Source organism: Dendropsophus ebraccatus, chromosome 5, assembly GCF_027789765.1.
Source record: "Dendropsophus ebraccatus isolate aDenEbr1 chromosome 5, aDenEbr1.pat, whole genome shotgun sequence".
Lineage (NCBI taxonomy): Eukaryota > Metazoa > Chordata > Amphibia > Anura > Hylidae > Dendropsophus > Dendropsophus ebraccatus.
Window position 1 is genome coordinate 150,192,167 of NC_091458.1, and position 19,816 is coordinate 150,211,982.

Genomic DNA, 19,816 nt, shown 5'->3' on the forward strand with positions numbered 1-19,816 from the left:
TCCGGGACATTCTAGTCTAGTACAGTGTGTAGACAGTGTGTGAAGTGGAGTAAAGCACACGTGTATGGAGCAACCAGAGACACTCAGTTTCCTCAACTTATCTACCCAAGTCACTATGCAGTGTTAGACTCCAAAAAGAGGATAAGTTGGGGGTCATCCCAGCCCACGCTGTGAAACTTTCTAAACACTGCAGAGCGGTATTCTAGGACAGAGGAACTGATCCGGATAGAACAAAGGTACCATAACAAAGGTCTATGTACTCTGTCTCGCAGCACAGGTAGCAACAGATAATTTCGGACACTAAGCTACACCCAGGTAATTAGGACTGGGGCTTGTGTTACCCCGATAGGACAGGTACCCCGACACTACAGGGCAAAAGGTGGTCAGCGACAGTGTAATCAAAACACAGGCACAAGTATTTCTCTATCAAGTATTCTCTCTAAAGTTACATCAGAGCACATTACTACCCTGGATTGGGACCCTTACGACCCTCTTCTCGTCACTGCTCAACACTCAACTACACCAGTACTGCTATATCTACCTCTAGTTTATATCAGCACTTAAAAGTATCTCCCAGCACAGATCCAGTACCAAAAGAAGTTCTTCACTGCCAAAGTATTCTGTATTACAAGAGACTGTTGGACCACTGTGACAGGAGCCCAAAGGACCCATCACAGATGGCTCACATCAAGGGGTAGAAAGGGGCACACATGGAGGGGGCAACAATATGTACATTAAGCTCAAAATTACACAAGGAACATAGGGGTATATCTACCCCAAAATTTATTACACAAATTCTGCTGAGTATGATAATGCTTGTGACCTTATTGTTCACATAGTAGTGCTCTGGCACCATGTAAAATACGCACACCCTGAGGTGCCAGTACAGTGCGAACCCTTGACAAGTGACCCCATTGTGTAAAATATACCCCCCAAGGAATTCAGTTAGGGGTGTATGGAACAATACGATTCCAGACTCACTGGGAACTTGCAAATCAAATCTTGGTTTGCCAGTGTGAAGTGAAAATTGCAATGTCTCCACAGATGTGCCAGTGCTGCCACATATCAATTGAGGCTTTCTAGAAAATGAATCAGCGATCTCTTTCTGGAAAGGCAGTTCTTTGCCTGGCATTAAACGAGAAGTCCAGGCTCAGACTTTTTTTTTTCTGGGAAGAGGTGGCTGAACATTACAACATGAACCTACCTCCCCGGCTCCAGCGATGGTCTGAGCAGTGACCTGAGTCATGACGCTACGGTAGGTATAAGGACCAATGCAGTACTGTACTCTGCCAGGATTAGTGTGGAATGTAGAACAGTGTAGAAGAGTGCAGTAGAAGAAGAATACTCATACTCTCGTATAGATATCTAGGTATCTGACCGCCTTCTGCCCAACCAGAGTGTGCCAGGTTGGGTAATAAGAGCCCCAGGCCTTTACAACTGGGTGTAGCAGACTTCCCAAGACCTCCCAACATAGTCGTGCGCATCAGTAAGACACTTCGGCTTTCCTGCTCTTTGTCTTACTGGGGATCAGTTCCCTGCTGTGGTAACTGTCCTGAGAATAGCGGAGACGGATCCCTGGCATGGACAAGGTGTACCCTAGAGCACAGTTACCCCTCCTGTGGCTTTAACAGTGAACAAACAATATAACAAGTTAACCCATCCCCTTTAGCTGTGCTCAGGAGTTCTGGGGAAGAGACGTGTCAGCGTTCTTGTTAAAGGGGTAGTGCATTTACTTCTTTCCTCAGTTCAAATCATATCCGTCATTAAAGGGGTAGTGCGGCGCTAAACAATTATTCACTAAATAACACAAATGACAAAGTTATACAACTTTGTAATGTGTGTTATGTTAGTGAATAGCCCCCTTCCCCATGTTTCCACCCACCCCCGCCATCCCCGTAAGTGTAGTGCTCTATACTCACCTGATTCGTGTCGACACCTGTCCACCATCTTGCGACAATGATGTAATCTTCGGGCAGCCGGTCGAACTGCTCCGACCGTCCCTCGTGCCGTCCCCCTTCTGCCGCGTCATCAGCTGCTCAGCCGCAATTGGCTGAGCATAGCTGTGCTCAGCCAATTGCGGCTAAGCACAGTTATGACGCGGCAGAGGGGGGACGGCACGAAGGACGGTCGGGCCGGCAACCCGAAGATTACATCATTGTCGCAAGATGGCGGACGGGTGTCGACACGGATCAGGTGAGTATAGAGCACTACATACACTAACATAACATACATTACTAAGTTGTATAACTTTGTAATGTGTGTTATTTATGGAATAATTGTTTAGCGCCGTACTACCCCTTTAATGACGGATATGATTTGAACTGAGAGAAGAAGTAAATGTACAATAATGGCTCAATCTCATTGGACCCTGATGGAATTGGCTACAAACAAATAAATAAATAAATAGCTGAAATATTGCAACATGGTTGCATAATGTCACATACGGTTACACAATGTGGTTAGTCTAAAAAGCTTAAAGTCTAGATGAGAATAAAAAGATTTCGAAGAAAACAGATGACATGAAGTTTCTCTCTGCAGACGTGCAGGTACTGGCGGTCTGCCACTTGTCATATAATTATCAGTTCTGTACGGGGAAAAAAACAAATACCTGAATATGTCATGCAAGAATAACAAACAGGGACCATATGGGAACAGCTTGGTATTGCCTAGTAAGCTATATTACAGTGCACATTCGTGTGGGTGAAATGTCTTTTTCAATATTGTCACCATGTTTAAAACTTAAAGGGGTACTCCAGCAAAACAAATTTCTTCCAGATCGACTGGTGCCAGAAAGTACCAGAGATTTGTAATTTAATTGTATTTAAAAATCTCCAGTCTTCCAGTACTTACCGGCTGCTGTATGTCCTGCAGGATGTGGTGTATTCTCTCCGGTCTGACACAGTGCTCTCTGCTGCCACCTCTGTCCATGTCAGGAACTGTCCAGAGCAGGAGAGGTTTTCTATGGGAATTTGCTGCTGCTCTGGACAGTTCCTGACATAGACAGAGGTGGCAGCAAAGAGCACTGTGTCAGACTGGAGAGAATACATCACTTCCTGCATAACATACAGCAGCTGATAAGTTCTGGAAGAGTGGACATTTTTTCCGTTATAGAAGTAAATTACAAATTTCTAATACTAGCTGATTTAAAAGATTTTATTTTTTTTTGCTGGATTACCCCTTTCATTCCAACTCACAAACCATGAAGTTATCCAAGATCACACAAAGATTTGAAAAAAACAACTCCTAATTAAATTGCTCATCCCCCCCCAACTGGATAGCCATAGGCTGTATCCATGTTTTCTAAGACCCCTAGGGCTGCAACTTCTTCAGCCACTGGTAATCAAAATCTCTGCTCATCTCTAGTGGTGAGTCCGGCCTGGTTGTCCTTTTGTTTATTTGTTTCTTTGTGCACAATGAACTACCCAAAGAAAGGGTGGAAATCATCTCCTGAGCTCGCTTCACAGAGCCGGCGGACCTATTGGCGCACCGGTACATCATGGGTCCTTAAGGGGTCAACTCTTCACAACAAATGTCAATTTGCAGAACTCAAGGCTGGGAAACAGCTTTTTAGGTACAGAAAGACGCTTTTTTGCTTAATAAAACCTATTACAGAGTTTCTTAAAATTGCTTGCACTATTGATTTCTGCAAAAAAATTTAAATGACAGTTACACTTTATGGAGAACTAGCAGACATAAAAAGTCCATACATGCTTGGAGATGTTAAAGGAGAAGTCTGGCGAAATTTTTTTGTATTGCCCCCCAAATGTTATACAAATCACCAATATACACTTATTACAGGAAAAGCACATAAAGGGCTTTTTTCCCTGCACTTACTACTGCATCAAGGTTTCACTTTCTGGATAACATGGTGATGTCACTTCCTGGATAACATGCTGATGTCACTTCCTGGATAACATGGTGATGTCACTTCCTGGATAACATGGTGATGTCACTTCCTGGATAACATGGTGATGTCACTTCCTGGATAACATGGTGATGTCACTTCCTGGATAACATGGTGATGTCACAACCTCACTCCCAGAGCTGTGCGGGCTGTGGCTGCTGGATGATGGCAGAGGGATGCTCAGTGTCCCCCCAGTGCCCTGTGTCCCTCAGTGTCCCCCTGCCATCATCCTCTCCAGCAGCCACAGCCCGCACAGCTCTGGGAGTCGGGTTGTGACATCACCAAGTTATCCAGGAAGTGACAACACCATATTATCCAGGAAGTGACATTACCGTGTTATCCAGGAAGTGACATCACCATGTTATCCAGGAAGTGACATCACCATGTTATCCAGGAAGGGACATCACCATGTTATCCAGGAAGTGACATTACCATATTATCCAGGAAGTGACAATACCGTGTTATCCAGGAAGTGACATCACCATGTTATCCAGGAAGTGACATCACCATGTTATCCAGGAAGTGACATCACCGTATTATCCAGGAAGTGACAATACCGTGTTATCCAGGAAGTGACATCACCATATTATCCAGGAAATGACAACACCGTGTTATCCAGGTAGTGACATCACCATGTTATCCAGGAAGTGACATCACCACGTTATCCAGGAAGTGACATCACCATGTTATCCAGGAAGGGACATCACCATGTTATCCAGGAAGTGACATCGCCATGTTATCCAGGAAGGGACATCGCCATGTTATCCAGGAAGTGACATCTCCATGTTATCCAGGAAATGACATCACCATGTTATCCAGGAAGTGAAGCCTTGATGCAATAGTAAGTGCAGGGAAAAAAGCACTTTATAAGCATTTCCCATAATAAGTGTATAACTTTTGCAGGGCAATATAATACTTTAATAAAAAATTTCGCTGGACTTCTACTTTAAGGGTTAAAGAGGAGATTTCTTATCTTAGACTTCATACCATAGCCTATGCTGTTTCCGTCGTGCCTTACAGAATCCACATTGCCTGTATGAGAAATAACACATTTTAGAATTGAGCCAGTCAATCAATAGAATACATATCATAGTTTCAGTCTTATATCAGAGTGTGATCTGTTTTTACTCCTGTGTTAAAACCTGTCATTCATAGGGACAAAACGTAATGTGAGCAGGCCAGCTGGTGCCAGGTAATGATGTCACTTAGGGTCAAAGACAAAGCATTTAACAACCGCAATCAATCACTTGTGAGAATGACCCCAAATCGTTCACCGTAACACACAGAACGATAGTCGTTAGTTACCATCCTAATTATGATCGTCAAAACGATTGTTTACTCATTTAGATCCCAGCAAATAAAAGAACGATGTGTACGTGAACCGAAAGATTAGCGAACGATTAACAATGGTTTTATGGTCGCCTCAAAAGATACCGATTAACGACTCACAAACGACTTTTTGATTGCTGCCTGCATAAACACGGAACGATTATCGATTAAATTTAAGGTGACACTGTCGCTCCCTTTTTGCATTCTGACTTCTCTACACAGGTGTAATAGGTAAATTTAGCGGTTTTCATACCTTATTTTATATCATACGTCATGCTGCTTGTTCAAGTAAAAAGTAATCTTTTATCAACTGCAGATTGGGCTAAGTGGGCGGGGCTACATGGCAACCGCGCCACTTAGCCCCGTCCACAGCGCCACCATTGGCCTTGCCACTCTATGATGTCATAGGCACATAGGCCCCGCCCCCTCACCGACCAGGAACAGGCTGACCTAAAGGTCTAGGCCCGACCCCCTCTAGGTCGGCCCATATTAATGGGCATCGAGGGGCGGGGCCTATGCCGATGACGCTGACGCGCTGGAGGGGGGCCGGCATGAGGGAGGGCTGGAGCGGTCCGGCCGGCCTCCTGAAGATGACGTGTTCGTCCCAAGATGGCGGCCGGGGTCAACAGTGATAACGTAAGTATACTGCATCACACTTCCGGGTCCACGGCCGGGGAGGGGGAAATATGGGGAAGGGGGCCATTCACTTAAATAACACACATTACAGTGTTGTATAACTTTGTTATGTGTGTTATTTAGTGAAAAAATGTCTTACAACGCACTACCCCTTTAACTTTTGTCATTCACAGAAAGTGCTGAAGAAATTACACGAAAAAAGACCAAAGTATCTAGTTATCCTCTCGGCTCTTCTATACATATACCGTGGCATTTGTCAAAGGATAAAACATTATTCCAGACGCTTAATTGGGTCGAGTTCTCAGCCTTATAATACAGCGGCGTGCTGACATTTATACACACAAATGATATTATCCGTGTCAAGGAAGATCTATGCATAGAATGTAACACTTCCGTTTGTCTAAATAAGCTAACACAGCCAGTTTTTTGGCGCTTTCCTTTTTTCCTCCTTGTGTATATAAGGCCATAGCACTTGCATTTTTCCACCTAGAGACCCACATGAGCCCTTATTTTTTGCGCCACTAATTGCACTTTGCAATGACAGGCTGAATTTTTGTCTAAAATATGCTGTGAAACTAGAACAAAATTATATGTGTGGTGAACGTGAAAAAAAAGCTCTTTTTTTTATTTGGGGGGGTTTAGTTTTTACGCCTTTCACCCTAGGGTAAAACTGGCTTGTTATACATGTTCCTCAAGTCATTATGATTACAACGATATGTAACTTGTATAACTTTAATTTTATTTGATGGCTTTTAAAAAATTTAAACCTTTTTTTTTTTAAATATATGTTCCTTAAAATTGCTCTATTACCATGCTTATAACGCTTTTATCCTTTGTTCTGTGGGGCTGTGTGAGCTATCATTTTTTTGCGCCATGATGTGTTCTTTCTATCGGTACCTTGATTATATATATGCAACTTTTTGTTCGCTTTTTATTACAATTTTTCTAGATTTGATGTGACCAAAAATGCGCAGTTTTGCAATTTGGAATTTTTTGGCGCTTACGCCGTTTACTGTGCAAGGTCAGGAATGTGATAAACTAATAGTTCGGGCGATAACGCATGCGGCGATACCAAACATGTTTATTTATTTATTATTTATAAAATGGGAAAAGGTGGGTGATTCAAACTTTTATAGGGGAGGGGATTTTTTATTGATATATTTTTTTTACACACTTATTAGAATCCCCCTGGGGGACTTCTAGTATCACTACACTGATCTCTCATGGAGATCTATGCAGTATAGATATACTGCATAGATCGATGAGCTCAGTGTTCTATTGCTCTCGGCTGCTGCAGCCAAGAGCAATAGAATACTGAGCCGGGATAGATGCGGGGATCACTCCTCCGCAATCACTTCCCCCACTAAACCACCAATGATGGGGGACAGCTAGAATTTACATGCAGGAGTCCCGGGCTGCAGATAGCACCCAGGATCGTGACGGTTCAGAGCGGGGTCGCCGTACGACCCCGCCCCAGGCCTCCACACCTCTCCTCCAGTCTCTTTCCCAGCCATCTCCCTTCTTCTTAATTGAGAGCTATGCACTTCCAGTCAATGGAGGCACAAGCATGGTAAGCGTCAAGATCACGGTGCATTTGCGGAAATTGGGACAATCGAGGAGGGAGAGGGCTGGAAAAGCGAGCGGACAGAAGTGTTGTGGCCTGATGCCCCAGATACGCCTCTGTGACACACCAAAGTGCAACATAAAAGTACCATTGTGCTTATTGCAAAAATGCCAAATATAGTACCCAAAATAATATAATATCATAATATAATAATATAATATAATAATAATATTTTATTAATGCACGATAATATAAAATGTTCCCCAATATTGGACCTTTGTACACCACATGTAGTGGCTATATAGAGGTTTCCAGGCAAGAATTAGGTTCTATCAGTTTTAACAAGATTAATAAATGTTATATTTTACAGTAGATGAACCCATTTTAGTGGTTTATTTAAAAAATATGAAAGTACCTTTAACTTCTTGTGATGTTTGCCTTTGTGCATACTTTTAGCAGTTAACACTCACTATTAATTATTGAAATCAGTGAACATGCTGATGTCGGTCATTTAACTCCCTACATGCTGTGACCAAAAGCAAATTGATGTGTGTGTAACACTATTTCAGGCTACAGACAACCTCTCCTGACCACGGCAGACTTCCTATAGAAGATTAGGCGAGCAGCTTTTAAAGACCACTGATCAATCTATTATTGTTTATTTAATTTATTTTTTTATTTTTTTTGCAGTTGTCATAGAGGAATATGAATTGACACCAGGCAAAGGAGCAAGAGCAGTGACACCTAGTGGCCAATGTTATATCTTTTTTTTTTTTTTTTTTTTTTTAAGAGAATTATCAATATATTAGATGTTGATGCGTCTGTCAGAACATGCAAAGTTGTTCTTCATGATTTTTGACGCATTCCTCCGCTCTGGTAGCAAGATATCTCCCCCGTCTCCCTGCTCACCTATTTGGCATCCACTCTCACGGGGACGGGGGGACGTGAACTCTGTATGCGGATGCTTTTTCAGTGCAGAGAGGACAACATTACAGCATGGGACTTAATAATTATAGTACCCCCGCCACCGCTAAGACCCCCCCGCCACACCTCACCACCTGCCATTAAGCCTGTCCGTGTCGGTTAGCCCCACCCCATACACACCCCAACCTGTTTCTTCTGGTCTGGTCTGTTTCTTCTGCACCTGCAGTTCAGACTGGGAGACCAATGTGCGTTGAGCAGGGCTGTCAATCAAATGACTGCCTCGCTCAGGTGTACGCAAGGGATGGAATTCCTGATTTCAGACAGTGTAACAGTGAATAAGAAATAATGCAAACAGCGCCCCCTGCTGTTAGAAAGTATGGGCTAGGTTGAAAAAACATTATGGTCAAAATATTTAATTAAAGTATATTAGAAGATTGACAGCAAGCCCAGGATCTGTTGTTTTTTTTGTGTTTTTTTTAAATGACAGGTTCTCTTTAAAGGGGTTATCCAGTGCTACAAAAACATGGCCACTTTTGCCCCACTCTTTCCTCCAGTTCAGGTGCGATTTGCAATTAAGCTTCATTTACTTCAATTGAACTGAGCTTCAAACCCCACCCAAACTGGAGACAAAAGTGACCATTATTTTGTAGCCCTGGATAACCCCTTTAAGCTGTGCTACATACTACTGTTGTGTGAAGGAGAAAAAGCAAAGATTTTTTCTGCTTTAACCAAGAAGATCTGTGACTGTTTCTTTAAAGGGGGAACATGTAACAACAACAGTAACAGTATGTTCCTAGGAATTCTGAATATTGGCTTCATTTGGGCTCATTTTATCATATTTTTTATATTCCAGAAAGCCGGGCTTGTTTGTTCATACATGATACTGACTGGCCTTAGTATTGTACATTTTGGTGAGTAAAGACCTTTATCAGTGTTTTTTTCTTATTCAAAGATTTTATTGAAAGACATCAAAGGGGGATACAAAAAGGAAGAAGGGTGGGGTAACATACTGAGATACGCAGTGCAAGATGAGATGACCTCTAGTCCAGCAGTTCAAGTGTCGGCAGCAAGCTGCCTCTAGTGACAGAACTTTCCTCTAGGTCATCAGGCTGAGCTAAATATGACTCCTTAGATAGTACTGCGCTAATCTTCTGAGCATTCCTTAACATAACATGACCAGAGTCTGGGGTACAAGACTCGGGCTTCCTCGACACAGACCGTCCACTAATGGTGGACCCAAGTCAGTCAGGGTAGCAGAAAGGTGAGCCAAAGAAGAAGAATAGAGGGGAGAGAGAAGAAGAAAAAAAAAAAAAAAAAGGGGGAGGCCAGCACAGCCTCAGGTGAGGAGAAGAGGGGAGATCTTGCATAAATGGTGAAGGAGAAGGTACAGGGGTCTTAGCAGCAATCCTATATTTACTTTCATAATACCAGAGGCTAAGGGATAGCGTGCGTGCGGTAGGCAGGGGTACCCATAAACACCATCCACTGAGACCACAAAGCTGTGGCGGAAGGGGGAGCATGATTATGGTCAGCCCTTAGCTCTTCCATTCTTTGAATGTGTTGAATTTCTGCAAACCACTCAGTTATGGAGGGCGAAATCTCCGACTTCCATTTCCTGGGTATGATTGTCCTAGCCGCCAATAGGAGGAACCGGACGATACTTTTCTTGCATTGTGACAGAGTACCCGGAAGCATAGACAGCAGCACCGTTGAGGGTCGGTTGATTAGAGTCACCCCCGAGATTTGTTGCGTCAGTGTCACCACCGTTTGCCAAAAATCTTGCAATTTAGGGCAACCCCACCAGATGTGGACCATTGTTCCCTGAGCCTGTCCACATCTCCAGCACAACGCAGACACTGCGGGGTATATGGAATGAAGGAAGCTTGGGACCCGATACCATCTGGACATCACTTTATAATTAGTTTCCTGTGCCCTACTAGCTACCGAAGACTTGTGACATAAGAAAAAAGCTTTATCCCAGTCTGCCGGGGTGAATGTCTGGTTCAGTTCCCTCTCCCAGCCAACCTGGTACAGAAGTTTCCTATCTGGTAAGGGCGCTACCAACAAACTATATATCAGGGAGACAACATGGGTGGGGGCCTCCGCAGCCACGCACCACTCCTCAAATGGCGTCAACTTTCTATGCAGTTTGAGAGTCCTGGCTGAAGCGTTATAATAATGCTGCAGCTGCAGGTACTGCCAATGATATTGCTGTCGGCGGGCCGGCCCCGGAATCAGTGACTCATAGGGCAGGAGCGTCGAGGCTGTAGTCGCTTGTTGAAAAAGGAATCTGCATTCCATTGGCTGTTGCAGGAACTCTGTACCAAGCAGGCCCGGCTGAAAGTCAGGGTTATTGTTAATCGGCGTCAGGGGTCCGTCTGGAGTAAATAGAATAGGCAGCATGCGGTGTCTTCTAAGAATAGTCATGGTGGTACGTGCGATCAAGGGCAGGTGCCTGATAAGGGTGCTCGTCCACGCTCCTGGGCGTGTCCAGAATATCGTTGGGAGAGCAAATCGGGAAATGAGAGCTTCCAATTTGACCCACAATTTGTCTGAGGTGTGATGGAACCCGTCAAGTACACGGGTAGCAACTGCTGCCACGTAGTACTTGTATAGGTCTGGCAGTGCAAGTCCCCCCTGCTCCTTGGCCAAGGTCAGTGTGGTCCTCGCAATCCTCGGGCGAGCTCTCATCCATATGAAACGGGTGAACAGCTTCGTGAGGTCAGTAAAGAAGGCTCTCGGGAGTATTACAGGAATTGTCTGGAATAGGTATAGAAGACGCGGTAGTAGGTTCATTTTGATAATATTAATCCGCCCGAGCCAGGAAAAGTCCTTGCGATCCCATTTAGACAGGTCTACTTTAAGGCGGGCATATAACGGAGAGAAGTTTAAGGAGTAAGTCTGGGACAAGTCAGCAGGGACATGGACTCCCAGATACTTAAAGGAGGTGGATGTCCATATGAAAGGGAAGCGGCTGCGCAGTCCCCCAAGTTCCGTCTGCGGGAGGGTCACATTAAGGGCCACACTTTTAGTTAGATTCAACTTATAATTGCTAACAGCACTAAAGGCAGCCAAGGCGGACACCAAGGCAGGCAGAGTAGTTTTCGGGTGCGTCACATAGAGCAGTAAATCGTCCGCAAATGCGGAACACTTAAGGTGCATGTCTCCTATTTTGACCCCAGAGATGTCTGAACACTGTCTAATAGCCTGAAGTAAGTGCTCCATTACTAGCACATATAGCAATGGGGACAGGGGGCACCCCTGTCTAGTGCCGTTATGAATTGTGAAGGGAGTAGACAAGGAGCCGTTAATTCTTATCCGTGCTACAGGGTTACGATATAGGGCAAGAATCCGGCCAAGAGCCAACGGTCCCATCCCCAGGCCCCTATCGAAGGCCTTCTCTGCGTCCAGTGAGAGCATCATACAAGGTACGTTGGATGAGCGAACATGATGGATCACAGAGAAGGTCTTCAGGGTATTTTCACGTGCCTCCCTCAGGGGGACAAAACCCACTTGATCTGGGTGGATTACCCGCCCTAAAAGCGGGGCAATGCGGCTCGCCAGGAGTTTAGCGAACAACTTCGCGTCAGTATTTATGAGGGAGATGGGCCTGTAGCTGGGACAAAGATTTGGATCCTTCCCCTCCTTGGGAATGACCACTATATGGGCACACATGAAAGAAGGCGGCAACGGGGAGGAGGCCGAAATATTGTTAAAGGCTGCCAACAAGGTTGGATTTAAGTCAGCTTGAAGTATCTTGTAGAACTGTGCCGTGTAGCCGTCAGGGCCCGGGCTCTTGCCTGACGGTAGGTCAGAGATAGCACTGGTCAATTCTTCCGCAGTGAAACCATCCTCGAGGGTAGCGAGGAGTTCAGGCTCCAAGCGGGGCAGTTTGGTATCAGATATATATTTACGAGCCTCCTCCACCGTGGCTTCAGGCGCTGGGATAAGATTATACAAGTTTTCATAATAAGATCTAAAAGACTCTAAAATATCTGAGGTATAGCGCTGCACAACGCCCTCCGCATTTTTAATTGATTGTATGTATAGGGCTGCCCGTTTATCTCTTAAGGCCCTAGCTAGCATCCTGCCTGCCTTGTTGCCCTCCTCATAAAACCTGCCAGCGCAGAGCTGTCTGAACCGTTTTTGTTTTTTGTTAAGCAGGGAGGTGAGTTCGTGCCGCACCCGCAGTACTTCACGATATGTATCTTCCATAAGCGTGGCCTTATGCGCCGTCTCCAGTCGATGGAGCTCAGTGAGTAACCTTTTCAATTTAGCAGCCGCCTCCCTTTTAAGACGCGCACCATGGGCAATCAGCACTCCCCTCAGAACACATTTGAGCGCGTCCCATTTCACTTGAGGTGCCGTAATGTCCCCAGTATGATCAGTCGTGAAGTTGCTGACAGCAGATTTTAGGTCAGCTAAGCACAGGGGGTCGTGTAAAAGGGACTCATTCAGCCTCCAATTATATGACCCGCGAGGCAAATCCGGCATAGCGAGACTGCACTGCACAGGGGCATGATCAGTTTGGATAATACTTCCTATGGAGGATGAAGAGACCCTAGGTAAAAGGTGATGGTGCACAAAAATATAGTCGATCCTGCTGTACCTGTTGTGGGGGCTTGAGTAGAAGGAGTAGTCCCTAACGGTCGGGTGCTGCACGCGCCAAACGTCACATAGCTGCATTTGAAATAGGGCTTTACGTATTGTGTTTAACTTGTTGAAGGACAGTGTAGACACCCCTGAGGAGGTATCCACCCTGGGATCAAGGGTCGCATTAAGATCTCCACATAAGATTATGTTACCCTGAGCATAAGCATTTAACTCGTCCAATACATTTTTTATAAATGTTGGCTGGTTTAAATTGGGCACATATATATTAGCTAACGTGTAGGCCTGGTGCGCAATAAGGCAACGAATAAACAGGAACCGGGCCTCAGGATCTGTCTTCACGTCCAGCACTTGGCATGGTAGAGACTTATGGATAAAGATCGCTACACCCTTAGTCTTGTTACTGGGATTACTACTGTGGTACCAGGAGGGATAATATCTGTTATGAATGGTAGGAATATTAGCAGTATAGAAGTGTGTTTCCTGAACACATAAAACCTGTATCTTCCGTTTATGCATAGTATATAAAATTTGTGCCCTCTTCTCCGGGACATTGAAACCCTGAACATTCAGGGTGGCAATGTTCATCAAGGCCATATCACTGGCCGTCTAGAGGGTACAACGATCCCCGGCAGGGGGGAGAGGCTGTGCTGGCAAAGAAAAGAGAGAGAGCAGGGTAGTAGTAAGGGGAATAGACAAGAGAAACAGCTCCTAAACAAAGGTAGCAACAATTCTAACAAAAGCAGCAACATGACTGCCTTTAACAGGCGGCAATATCCCGCCTCTACACCTATTGGGGGTAAGACCATGGGAATCAACCTGTGGGGATAGGAGACAGCAACAGGCCGACATCAGTAAAGAATACAACTTAACAATTGTACGGGGGAATGAAACTATGAAAAAACACTTGTAGGGGCATAAGGCACACTATGTAACATCAGGCTCAATCTAAATCAGCAGTGATCACAATGAAACAGGACAATAATCTCACGTCCCGCAGCAGCCGCAGCGGAGTTTCAAAGCTCCGTGTCTGATCTAGATGCGCTCCTCCTCCTCCTTCTTGCGCGTTGTGGTCTGGGGGAGAGTCGTCGCCCCTCACTTCTCATCATTGGTAGGGCGGTTCCCCAGGCATCTGCAGTCGGATCCGTCAGTAGGCGTTCCCATTCCCGCAACACAACATGAGGCAGATCAAAGGCTGTGAGGAAGGGACCAAGATCTTCTAGGGTGCGCAGCGTAGCAACCGTAGTTCCAAGTCGCGCAGAAAGGGAAAATGGGAAGCCCCAACGGTATGGAATGTTACGTGCCTGCAGCAGAGAGAGAAGTGGCTTCAGGGATGCACGCAATCGCAGGGTGCGCCGTGACAGATCCGGGTACAGTTGAAGCTTGGCACCATCAAAGTCAATTTCCGGAAGCATGCGTGCCTTTCTCATAATCTCTTCCTTAACGGAGAAGTAGTGCACGCGGCATATTACATCTCGAGGCTTGTTGGGGTCGGTGCTCGGCGGTCTCAGCGCCCTGTGTGCTCTGTCAATGTCCAGTGGCGCATCTGGTGGTTTACCCAGCAGCGAGTTGAATACACCAGTGAGGGTGGAAAGGAGGTCAGGTGGGCGCGTTGCTTCAGGTAGTCCCTTGACTCTAATATTATTGCGCCTGTTGCGATTCTCCAGATCATCTATTTGGGAGCATAGGTACTGCTGCTGGGTGGCCTGGGATGTGACAGCCAGCTGAAGATCAGATAGGGACTGCTGTACTGTGGTCTTAAACGTTTCCAATTCCTGCACTTTAGTCTGCAGTGTCGAGACGTCTGCTTTAACAGCTCCAATATCCTGCCGCCAAGCTGCCTTCAAATCAGACGCCATGGATTCTAAGTCCAACTTGGAAGGCAATAGTGTGAGCAGCGCCTGTAGCTCCGGATGGGCCCTCAGGGCGGCAGCAGCCTCTGAGTGTTGTACAGCAGTGGCCTCCATAGATGTAACGTTATGGGTAAGGCCAGCAGGGGGCAGACCAGAGTGAGGTAAAGTATATTGTCTCTGAGAGGCAGGTCCACAATGTGCTGTGGTACTTATGGCAGTGGACTCAAAAGCAATTGAGGGAGGGAGAACAGTCTCAGATGACTGGCTGTGCAGGTGCTGAATGGCTGAGGGGAAGTTCTGAATTTCAGCAGAGAGAGGGTCCTCCACACACAAGGAGGTGGTAGCAGGGGCGACACTGGTAGTATGGGGCAGTTGCTGGGATCGTGGGCAGTGGAGTGAAGAAGTTGCTGCCCCGGGTGATGTGCCTGTGGCACTGTTCCCACTCTGCTGGTGCCGGTCCCCGTCTCTCACCACCTGGTCCCCCTCCAGTGCCCCACTGACAGCCTCTGCTGGTTCTGCAGAGGACGCGAGCTCCCATACAGCAGGAGAGGACCGAGGCTCCGCCCCCAATGCCGGCTCGCGCCTGCCTTGTGTTTCCGGCACCGGCGTCTCAGTGGCAGAAAACGACTGCTGCTCACCTCCCTCTGTAGTGCGCCGGGGTCTGGATGGAGTCCGGTGTCCCGGTAATGTGGCCTCCTCCCGTCGGGCAGCCTGGGACCTGGTCTCTCGCTGCCGCCGCGCGCCTCCCGCAATCCAAGATGGCGCCGGTTCCTCCACGCCACTCACCGGGTCCTCAGGCAGGTCAGCTAGCGGGCTGAAGTAATTAGATATCGGGGTCAGCGGCGTCCTCGGGACCCCCGGAGTCTTCTTGGCCGTTTTGGTGCGTTTTAGCCCCATAAATCTGCTTATGTGCCCCCTGTAGATGTCGGCCTAAGCAGGAGCTCCTAGTGTGCACGTCCGGCCGCCTCCATGCCAAGCTCCGCCCCCCCTTTATCAGTGTTTTAGCCCTATATCCCTTATGGTGGGTAAGAAGTACCTGTCTATAGAGAACATTGTTCTAAATATACTGCTGAATGTTAAGTCACCTACAAGAAATATCTATTAATATTGTCTCAGTCTAAGGCTACATTCACTTCACATTCACAATTGCTGCAGTTTTACTGATCCATATTCTGCAAAAATTACTGACTTTTTTTTTTTCAAGAGGGTCTAAAAACAGGAAGTCCTGTGTATCCCAGGTCATCAGCGCTCAGAGAAAAGGCAGTCATGTGATTGATGGACACATTGAGCCGTGACTCTCTGTACTGGCCGTTACTTCATGTGTTTAGTCTGTTTTTTTTTCATCCAGTACAAGACTAAAAGGCTTCAGGAGACTGGACCTGGATTTCTGGTAAGTATAGCTGTTATATAGCTGCCTTCAGGAGACTGGACCTAGATACAGTAAGTTTAGCTGTTATATAGCTGCCTTCAGGAGCCTGGACCTGGATACAGTAAGTATAGCTGTTATATAGCTGCCTTCAGGAGACTGGACCTAGATACAGTAAGTTTAGCTGTTATATAGCTGCCTTCAGGAGACTGGACCTGGATACAGTAAGTATAGCTGTTATATAGCAGCCTTCAGGAGACTGGACCTGGATACAGTAAGTATAGCTGTTATATAGCAGCCTTCAGGAGACTGGACCTGGATACAGTAAGTATAGCTGTTATATAGCTGCCTTCAGGAGACTGGACCTGGATACAGTAAGTATAGCTATTATATAGCTGCCTTCAGGAGACTGGACCTGGATACGTAAGTTTAGCTGTTATATAGCTGCCTTCAGGAGACTGGACCTGGATACAGTAAGTATAGCTGTTATATAGCAGCCTTCAGGAGACTGGACCTGGATACAGTAAGTATAGCTGTTATATAGCAGCCTTCAGGAGACTGGACCTGGATACAGTAAGTATAGCTGTTATATAGCTGCCTTCAGGAGACTGGACCTGGATACAGTAAGTATAGCTATTATATAGCTGCCTTCAGGAGACTGGACCTGGATACGTAAGTATAGCTGTTATATAGCTGCCTTCAGGAGACTGGACCTGGATACAGTAAGTATAGCTGTTATATAGCAGCCTTCAGGAGACTGGACCTGGATACAGTAAGTATAGCTGTTATATAGCTGCCTTCAGGAGACTGGACCTGGATACAGTAAGTATAGCTATTATATAGCTGCCTTCAGGAGACTGGACCTGGATACGTAAGTATAGCTGTTATATAGCTGCCTTCAGGAGACTGGACCTGGATACAGTAAGTATAGCTGTTATATAGCTGCCTTCAGGAGACTGGACCTGGATACAGTAAGTATAGCTGTTATATAGCTGCCTTCAGGAGACTGGACCTGGATACAGTAAGTATAGCTATTATATAGCTGCCTTCAGGAGACTGGACCTGGATACGTAAGTATAGCTGTTATATAGCTGCCTTCAGGAGACTGGACCTGGATACAGTAAGTATAGCTGTTATATAGCTGCCTTCAGGAGACTGGACCTGGATACAGTAAGTATAGCTGTTATATAGCCACCTTCAGGAAACTGGACCTGGATACAGTAAGTATAGCTGTTATATAGCTGCCTTCAGGAGCCTGGACCTGGATACAGTAAGTATAGCTGTTATATAGCTGCCTTCAGGAGACTGGACCTAGATACAGTAAGTTTAGCTGTTATACAGCTGTCTTCAGGAGACTGGACCTGGATACAGTAAGTATAGCTGTTATAGAGCTGCCTTCAGGAGACTGGACCTGGATACAGTAAGTAGAGCTGTTATAGAGCTGCCTTCAGGAGACTGGACCTGGATACAGTGAGTATAACTGTTATATAGCTGCCTTCAGGAGACTGGACCTGGATACAGTAAGTATAGCTGTTATATAGCTGCCTTCAGAAGACTGGACCTGGATACAGTAAGTATAGCTGTTATATAGCCACCTTCAGGAGACTGCACCTGGATACAGTAAGTATAGCTGTTATAGAGCAGCCTTCAGGAGACTGGACCTGGATACAGTGAGTATAGCTGTTATATAGCCACCTTCAGGAGACTGGACCTGGATACAGTAAGTATAGCTGTTATATAGCAGCCTTCAGGAGACTGGACCTGGATACAGTAAGTATAGCTGTTATATAGCTGCCTTCAGGAGACTGGACCTGGATACAGTAAGTATAGCTGTTATATAGCTGCCTTCAGGAGACTGGACCTGGATACAGTAAGTATAGCTATTATATAGCTGCCTTCAGGAGACTGGACCTGGATACGTAAGTATAGCTGTTATATAGCTGCCTTCAGGAGACTGGACCTTGATACAGTAAGTATAGCTGTTATATAGCTGCCTTCAGGAGACTGGACCTGGATACAGTAAGTATAGCTGTTATATAGCTCCCTTCAGGAAACTGGACCTGGATACAGTAAGTATAGCTGTTATACAGCTGTCTTCAGGAGACTGGACCTGGATTTCTGCTAAGTATAGCTTTGTTCTACAGTATGATAATAAAAAAAAATCAATGTAAATTGCAAACTTGCTTTATATATCACATCCTCTATTCCACTAGGTACATCGCTTTGGGTTTCTCGCATAAATAGACCGTCGTGGCGCTGGGATGCTGGTGCCAGGGTCCTTTTTTTGAACCGGTCCATTCCAGAGCATCAGCCGGGCATGGAGCACTGGGGGTGGGGCTGCCGACCCCTAGTGTGACGATCCCCCTTCCCCTCTTTGACGCGGCTCCATTAGAGTCAATGGAGCTGCGTCATATAGGTAAGGGGGTTTCGTCGCACTGGGCACCGCTAGGCCGGCCTCTGGTGCCTCATGCCTGTCTGGTGCTCTGGAATAGACAGGCGCCATGTGCAGGAACCAGACAACTGTTCAAAAAAAGGACCACACAACTGGCATATTAAAAAAATTCGGATTACAGATGCATTACAGACACATTTTTTTTGCGGATTGTGGACAATTGCAGACATCATAAACAATCTTGAAAAATCTCTCAACTTGTGAATGTAGACAAAATACCAGTGAAAGCAAAGATTTTTGTTGTTGTTTAAGAATAATCTTTCCTTGAAGCAGTAATTCCTAGGTCGTTGGTCCTTTCCCCACTGTCATTTATCATTTACAGTATATTCAGTCTGTAATTGTCAGATGTCTATGGCTGCATTGGTGAAACACTAGACAATCATTCATTTAATGGTTATTCATTCATCAACCTACTTGTATCTAATCTTACCCATACCTCATCTAATCTCTAAGTCATTGTGTACAGTTCTTAAAGGGATTCTGTGATCTCTCCTATTATAACTTATATCCTATTATAGTGAGCTACAATTATCTATACTTTTATTTGTTCTTATGGTCCTTTATTATGTTACAAGGCTGCAATTTTCTGGTATTGTTTTATAACGTGATAAAGGACGGCCAGTATCCTTTTTTCTTACTTGCTGTAACCTAGCTGTGAGTGTCTGAAACATGTGGACTTGGTCCGGAGCTAACAGATTCCCTTTAAAGAGATGGTACCCATTCTACCTGGACATGGACAGCGTCAGCCCCCCGCAGCACTTGCTCAGTTGGCCCGAGCTGCCAAGCAATGCATCTGAAAATGGAGACAGCTTCCGGGTGCACAGTCGATGCTGTTCAAAATTCTGCATACCCCCATATGGTTCTATGGGGTATCCCTATCAGAATTCGAGACAATTATAGGGCATGCCCTATATATTCCAGGCCTATTTTCCAGCACAGGCACCCTTCAGCATTCTTCCTAACGGGTGGTCGTGCTGAGTAGAACCCTATGGGTCTGGAAATCTATCCCGATTTGTTGATAAGATTTTCCTGACATGTAAAGGGGGGTCTATGCGGGGCCATCTTACCCATTGGGCAGGGTAGACGGCTGCCTAGGGGCCCATGAGTCCTGGGGGCCCCTCTGCCCACTGTGACATCTGAGCATCCTCCACCCCACCCCCAGTCGGTGTATCTCCGT